Source organism: Aplysia californica, unplaced genomic scaffold, assembly GCF_000002075.1.
Source record: "Aplysia californica isolate F4 #8 unplaced genomic scaffold, AplCal3.0 scaffold00307, whole genome shotgun sequence".
In the NCBI taxonomy this organism is placed as follows: domain Eukaryota; kingdom Metazoa; phylum Mollusca; class Gastropoda; order Aplysiida; family Aplysiidae; genus Aplysia; species Aplysia californica.
The window spans coordinates 763,444-771,202 of record NW_004797577.1 but is presented as its reverse complement, the minus strand read 5'-3'; the positions used below and the strand labels follow the sequence as shown (position 1 = coordinate 771,202).

At 36.4% G+C, this 7,759-nt stretch overlaps 1 long non-coding RNA gene across 1 annotated transcript; it reads left to right on the top strand.

The window, feature by feature from the left end:
• Positions 1 to 1,043: 1,043 nt before the first annotated feature.
• LOC101854178 lies at positions 1,044 to 6,629 on the top strand. The gene is made up of 5 exons (XR_220638.3): positions 1,044 to 1,370; positions 2,037 to 2,154; positions 2,934 to 3,020; positions 5,013 to 5,118; positions 5,711 to 6,629. It is a non-coding gene; the product is annotated as an uncharacterized LOC101854178 (long non-coding RNA).
• Positions 6,630 to 7,759: the final 1,130 nt, after the last annotated feature.

Genomic DNA, 7,759 nt, shown 5'->3' with positions numbered 1-7,759 from the left:
TTGCGTCTCTCTTATAATCATCTGTCTCTCTCTCTCTGTTCTTCTCCCTTGCCCCCTCTCTGTCCATCTTTTCAGTCTCTCGTTTTCTGTCTTTCTCTCTCTCTCTCTAACTCTCTCTCTCATACACACACCACACACACACATACACCCTTTCGTTCTCTCATGATATCTCTCTTTATCTCTCAAATCTCTTTCCTTCTGCCTCCCCCGTCCCCGTGTCTCTCTCCACCACCCCTCTCTCTTTATTTATCTGTCTCTGTCTCTGTCTGTCTGTCTGTCTGTCTGTCTGTCTGTCTGTCTGTCTGTCTGTCTGTCTGTTTGTCTGTCTGTCTGTCTCTCTCTGCCTTCCCATGTTCATGTATCTCTCTGTCATTTCAACTTAGCCATTTTCGACCAGGCCTAGATCTATAGTATATGTGCATTTTACTGCTTGAAAAGCGCAGTTAAAAGTCACCCCGGCCTCTTTTGAAATTACCCAGTCCTTGCCTGCATGGGACAGCCTGCAAAAATGCCCCAAGATATCTTGCTTTGATCGTCAAACAAATGCTCAGACACGTTTTAATGTTATTAAATCTGATTATATAGCTATATTTTGTTTCATTACGTTCAAGTATTTAGTTACTTGATGTTTATCTTATTAGGTAGTTCGGTTGTACCAGCCACGCACCCGCTTCTGACCGTGCGCGATCGCCGTTGCCCGGGGATCGATACGTATGCATATTATTATTACGCTAGCCTATTACAGTTTAGCCTCTCAATAACGACCTTCGATATAACGACATCCTCTGTAGACATGGAGCCCAGGTCCAGATATTTCCTATACTATATATATATCGTTAGTAATTTTGGGTTGCCTCTCTATGACGACAACTCTTTATAACGACATTTTCTTCTAGTCCCGACATAGCCCGATGTGCCATTATAGAGAGGCTGCACTGTATAGCGATAGCGGCTTTAGTTCACGTCCAGGTGGGCCTTCTTGTTTGAAAGACCATTGAAATGAGAGAGAGCGCTCTAGGCCTACATCTTCACAACAATGGTGTTTATGTTTCTTGACGATCGATTGAGTGTTTCCAGTAGGGCCGAAGTAGCCTGGTCGCACATCGGCGGTCGTCCGCCCCCGGGCTTCCCCGGTTCGCCTCACAGCCACGTGGTGTTCGTTTGGCCAATTGGACAGGAGTACCCTATTTTGAAGGGTCATTTTTGCGTCATATCCGGTCAATCCAATCCATTTTTAAAAGGCGCGGAGTTCCAGAGTTCCAGAGTTCCAGATCGGAGTCGTAGAGATAGATCAAGATTTATGAATGTTTGAATTGTTTGCGTGACCGTCAGACGTCGGGTTTGTGAGCAGTATCGAGTTGAAGTTCAAGGTACGTTTCTACTTTACATTTTTGCTTTTTCCTTTGATTTGTCGTTTATTTTTTTGAAAATACGTGCCTTTTATGTGTGCACACTGCACAGATGTGTGTGAAGTTTCATTGTCATTTTATCAATTTTCGAGAGTGGCGAAGAGTAGAGTATATTATTACGATATATGGCTATTCAGTAGAAATCTGGATTTTGATTAGATAATAGATCTATATCTAGATCTAGAATCTAGCTAGTCTAGAATCTAGATCTATGGCTAGATTTATGGTCTGAAGAATCATAATAGGCCCTAGATATCTAAATGATAATCTATAGAGGGATTATATATACTATAGAGTCTAGTCCCAATTTTTTGGTGCCCTGATCTCCCTTTTGGGTTTTTTTTTCATCTGGTCGGAAATTCCCGTGCTTCAACTTCTTCTCTCTCCAACAGATTATTTCTGTTGCCTAACATTGTTCTCATTGCAGGTCTATCAGTATCACAGTGTCTAGGACCTCTCTCTGCTGTGTTTTTTTAAAATCACTATTCGATATAGATTCTATAAATTTATTCTAGATCTAGATCATATCTTCATCTTTTACTTTGACTTTGACATCAGTCAAAGTGAAGTTAATAAAATTTAGATTATTTTTTAAAGCAAAACTATTTTTTATTCATTCTCTTTCAGATTCTCTATTCATGTTGGCAGATGCACAGTGTACAGAGACAACCTGATCCTCATTGATGTCCAATCCCCCCCCCCCCCCCCCCCCATTTTAATGAGCAGTGAAGCAGTCGACTCTATGGTAAGTAGCCTAAGCTAGACTGGATCTAGAAGTCTAGAATGATCTAGATCTAGATCTAGATCTAGATTTAGAAATCTTCTAGATATTTTAAGATACCGTAGGCCTAAGATCACGTGAAGCTATTTGGACTCAAACTCCAATGCTCGTGCGCAATCACTAGATCTAGGTGTACTGGATGTGAAGCAGACAAGCAATTTGACCTTGTCCTTCCTCGATTTCTACGATGGCGGGCCTGGGAAAGTAAGATCAGATGGAGAGGGAAAAAAAAAAAGAAAGAGAGAGAGAAAGGGGAGGAGGGGGCTGTCTTATTTAGGACTGATTATGAATTTTATGTTTTGATCCCTTTGTAGTCGTGAAACGCAGTGTTAAATAGCCTACCAGTAGTTTAAAAGTCCGAATAGCAACGGGAGACTATTCGGACTCGAGTATAGATCTAGTAGACTTTGCTTACGGTACAAGTAACCGGTGATTGCGCACGCGCACTGGAATTTGAATCCGAATAGCCTCCAACGGCTCACTTCATTTTTTTAATCATCGATCGCTTTCCTGTTTGACTTGTGCGTCAATCAGTGAAAACAGCTTGATGTTCAGTTCTTTGACCTTGTTGACCAGCAAGAAGTAGGCCTAGAAGTCAGTAAGAAGTGTGTTATATATATTATGTTATATTGAGTATTATTAGTTTTGCATGATAATGTCTAGGTCCTTTCTGCTATCCGTATTATTATTTATTATTCTAACATCATTCATTTTGACAAGATCTAGATCTAATTCTCTTCCAGATTCCTTTTTCCTGTGGATACACAGACTGAGACAGCCTGACTGAGGTCCAATTTATTCTTATAATTAGTGAAGCAGTCGACTCTACGGTAAGAACATACACACGTACATATTATACACAGTTGAACCTGGATATTTTGCCAGCCCCACTTGGTTTTGCCAATTTATGACAAGACTATCCTTATTATAAACATAGTATTTGTGGGTGGTTGGCAGGTGCTCTGGTGTGGTTTGCTTCTGAACTTCTTTCCTATCAAACATCTATGATCCTTGATCTCTCCTCCTCCTTTATGATGACCTTATTGTGTTGCAAGTGCCGTAAAACTCTTATTAAAACTAAAAACATAGTATTTAAGCCTTTACACCCCCCTGCCATCCGCCAACTGTCTCATTTATTAAACGATCCATATTAAACTACTGTAAATTTACCCTGTTGTACCGCCAACAAACTGGCCGCAAAATATTTTCTAAATTTAAAAGGTTTAGTGCAAGTTACGTACAGCACCCTCTATCACCTGAGAGTGAGATGTAAGTCTAGACTCAGACTAATTTCTTTTTAAAAAAATCAAACTGCCTAATCTTAAGGCTTACCACGGATGCTGCCCTGAAGCCGAAAGGTCTGTTCAGTTCCGCAAGGCTTTAATTTAATTTTGTGAAGTTATGATGTTCATCTGATTATAGTAGCTGAAGGAGAAATAGATGTTTTTGCGCTCTGTTGAAAATAGGGGACTTCCCCCAACTGATTTTCAATCGAGAAACAAAATGGCCACCCTTACTTTCGATATTTATCTTTGTCAAGATAACAACAAATAACAAAACAACGACAAATATCAACCCAAACTTCCTAATTTAGTTGCTTTTTTACTTAATTGAATAAGTATTTTTTCCTGTAGAAAGTGAAATGTAAATGTATGATTTATATATCTCTTTAACAGGTGAATCTGTGTCACCCATACTATGTAACTTTGTTCCGCAATTTGTATCAATTTTGTTTTTAACTTAATATTTATATTTTTCCTCAACATTTGAGGCAAGATTTTTAAAAACTTTGCTTCATAAATTTATATAAAATACTATAGATCTAAACCTGTGCCACTTGGAAGATGGAACTAGTTCACAGCTCTTCCCGCGATCATACACACATTGTATACGTATAAATTATGGCCAACATCACAGCTTTCCAATGGCAAAACTTTTTATAAGAAATTAATTTTATAGTGAACACATTTTTTGCAGAACAAGTGCAGCAGAATAAGCATATAATGTCACGATTAGAAAAAGATGACAGACTAGCTTTTAAAAGCAATATTGCCCCAGCTATAAACCTTTTAGAATCTGTAAAAACCACCCACTTGATATTTCAATTAATGGGAGGCAGCATTGTGGAATCAGGCTCTCGTCAAAATAATCAAAGTGAAGAAACTTGCATTTTTTCGCAGGTTTGTGAATTTTTAAAAATTTTTGTTTTTTGGCTCAACACCTTTCATGCCCTTTAAAGAACTCATTTCTGAGTGGATTTTTCTGAAAAGCGTTGATTAAAAGCACAAAGAATGTAAATTTTCAGTTACCACGGACTCTTAACTAAGGAAAACTAATCTTTGGCGGCCATTTTCTCTCTAATTTTACTTCTGAAAACAGGTGACCCCCACCTCCTTCTTTCGCTAATATCTCGACTTGTATTCAAGATAAATGGATATTTTTTTCATCCAAATAAAGACAAGTGAACAAGCTTTAAGATAATACCAATAACTCTACATGCCCAAAAATTGATGAGAGCCTGATTCCACCACGCTGCCTCACATATATTATTTTAGGAATTTTCTAGAATACAAGTAACAGGTGTGTGTACAAAAATATTGATCTGTTAAGAAAAACTATTGATACAAGTCATTGTGCAAAAGTTGGAGAGTCTATGTTTGGTATTAAGGTAAATTTGACAATAAGTTGCACTACGAATGTTTGGCCGTACTATAATAGTACGAGCATTTAATGTTCACATATATTATATATACTTACATACCCAGTAATGTATTTCTTCCCAACAGTTTTGACTGAATTTCTTTTCCTGATTTACATTACAGGGTGGATTTTGACAAGATAGACGGGACAAGCATTGGTGGGGATGCTGCCTCTTCGGACACTGCAACACACAAAATGACTACTGGAGTGCAATTTGGAAACCAATAGGTAAGTTCTCTCATAGTACTTGTAGGTATTGCTGTAGATTAGATATTATTTTCAGCACTTCAAAATATTTGATTTCACCCTATAATTAGCTTTTTTTTTAGCATTTCAAAATATTTGATTTCACCCTATCATGCAAATAATTGTAGATCTCAAAGCATATTTGCAGAGAAGAGGAAGCTGGGATTGACTTTCAAATCTTTATCGGTGGTTTCTAAGACTGAAAAAAAATGTTGGTGTTTTTTACTCACAGCATGTTAGGGAATGAGATACAATCTGTGCTAGATTTCCAGTGTACAGTTTTAGAATATATTGGTATAAAAGTAATTCTTCACATTAATCACGTCATTGTCATTATTTCACAACTTATTTTTACTCAGAACTTTTAGCCCTAAGATGCTTGATAAAGGTTACAGTTGCAGAAAAATTAGTTTTAAATATTTCTATCTAGAAATTGTAATACCCCTCATTGTTTCAGAATTAAAATTTAAATGTTCCATATCATGTAATTTTGATCCACAGAAGCAAAAACTTACAATGGCCAGTGTGCTTCAGAATTTATTTAAACTTTTTTGTTTATGAATTTAATCCACAGATGCAGAAATGTACAGTGGTCTGTGTGCCACAATGATTCATCTTGGAAAAGGGAGGAAGCCAGACCCTCTGGATGTTCCTGCTACCAACAAGATTTTCTTAATGCGTCACTTAGTTGGAGAACAAGGGAAAATGAAAAGGAGTGGTTTCAGAAACTTTTTTCAAAACTCATCTTTGACACCATTTGTGTGGTCAGGAAGTGTGAATGTGGTGCAGAAAACACTGACTCTGGAAAGTGACATTCTGTGTGGATTTTTGCTGAGGCCACTGAAAGTGAACTGTGTCTTTTTTCCTGGATGCTTGTGGCATTGACTGAACAATGAATATTTTTAACCCCTTGTACTTGTTTAATTAAGTTGGAAATGAAAGCTTGACTTACGAAAATATTATAGATCTCATTCATTATTTGTCCAAAGAGAGGCAGATAGATAATGAGGTTAGTTTTTTGTACCTGTGTGGGGCAAATTAATTTGCAATGTCTGCATCATAGTTGCAAAACTCAGATCTTTTGTTTATTGAATACAACCATAATTTGCTAAAGGACACAAAAAAGAAAAATAGTACAACTCCAACTGTTCAGGAGTTTTTATCAAAGAAAATTTTTATGAACACAAACACAATTGACGAACAGGCCGCTACTTCGAAACATAACTAACAACCCCCCTGATATTGTTAACGCAAATATTAAGACATGTCCAAAGCTGGTAATCGAATGCACTGAATGCTGCCAGATAAAATAAAATCTTTAGAAAGTCTCCTCAGTAGGATGGAGCAGGTACATGCTTTTCTCCAGAATGAAAAAGGAAAAATTGAGCTGCGGATGGTGAAATGAAAGAACAAGAAGAATGAATGAAAATCAGATAGGAGTTATATCAAGCTGTCACAGAAAATGAAAGAAAAAAGCAAATGCAAAGCCAAATGAGAGGACTTACTTATGCTTGCATTTTGAAAATAAAAAAATAGATTTTTTAAATTTAACAGATTTTTAAAATTTAAATAGGATTTTTTGGATTTAAAAAAATGTTGACACAGTTTGGGATTTTTAGTGGCTAAAAGTATGTTCTTTTAGTGCAATATGCATTGTATTTATTTTAACTGATGATTAATTTAAGCAACTGCAAAAGAAAGCCTTAATCTGCTATACACTATATCAGTGAATTATTCATGGCTACAGACAAAAAATGAAGAAAATGTCAGTGTAGTCTAAAAAAAGGAGGGGGGGGGGGGGGGGGGGGGGCCGTGTAATTGTGCATAAATAAACTTGCATTTTATTACAGTGTGTGTTTGTGCGCGCTGGTGTTTGAGTTTGTCCAAAAAGAAAAAGAAATGCTAATTTCAATTATCAAAAAAAAGTAAATTGAATACTGTGTTGTGTTTCTTTTCAATACCTTCAACCCCAAACAACTCAATGGGTAATTTCAACATGAATCTAAATTGTTGGTTATTGTAATACTGTTAATATTGTATGAAAGTGATCTACTTTCAAAATTCCTTCAGTTGCTATTTTGTTCCCTGCAATATATATCTGAATTATTATTTTTGTTACATTGTTTGTGATTTATTTGTTAATGTTTTTATTCTCCTCAGTCACACTTGATTTGATCTGACATTCAATAAATTATTAAGTTTACAGTTAATAAATCTAGACTTCACTAAAAAATTTTAAAACAGTCCAATGCTTGCAAGCAATGTGTCTGTTGGTTTTAAATGTAAACATTGAGCAAACATAAAAAACATGTTCAATGATTTACCATGCAGTTCTATAAACACAATTTTGTCACTTCTGTCCATCTTCCTCCTTTTCTGGGGTTTTCATTTGTGAGATGGAGTTTCACAAGAGAGGGCTAGAGGGGTTTACATTACACAACATAATTGTATATATAGAGTTTCATCTTAATCTTGCATTTTCATAATTTGTAATCATTCCTTCTTCATGCCTGTGTCCGAAATTGTTGATCAACCATAACGAATGTGAATTTGTGCCCTAAAGTGAATTTATTCAAAACTGACATAGAGTCAAATAATCTCAGGGAAAGGGGGGCTGTCCAGT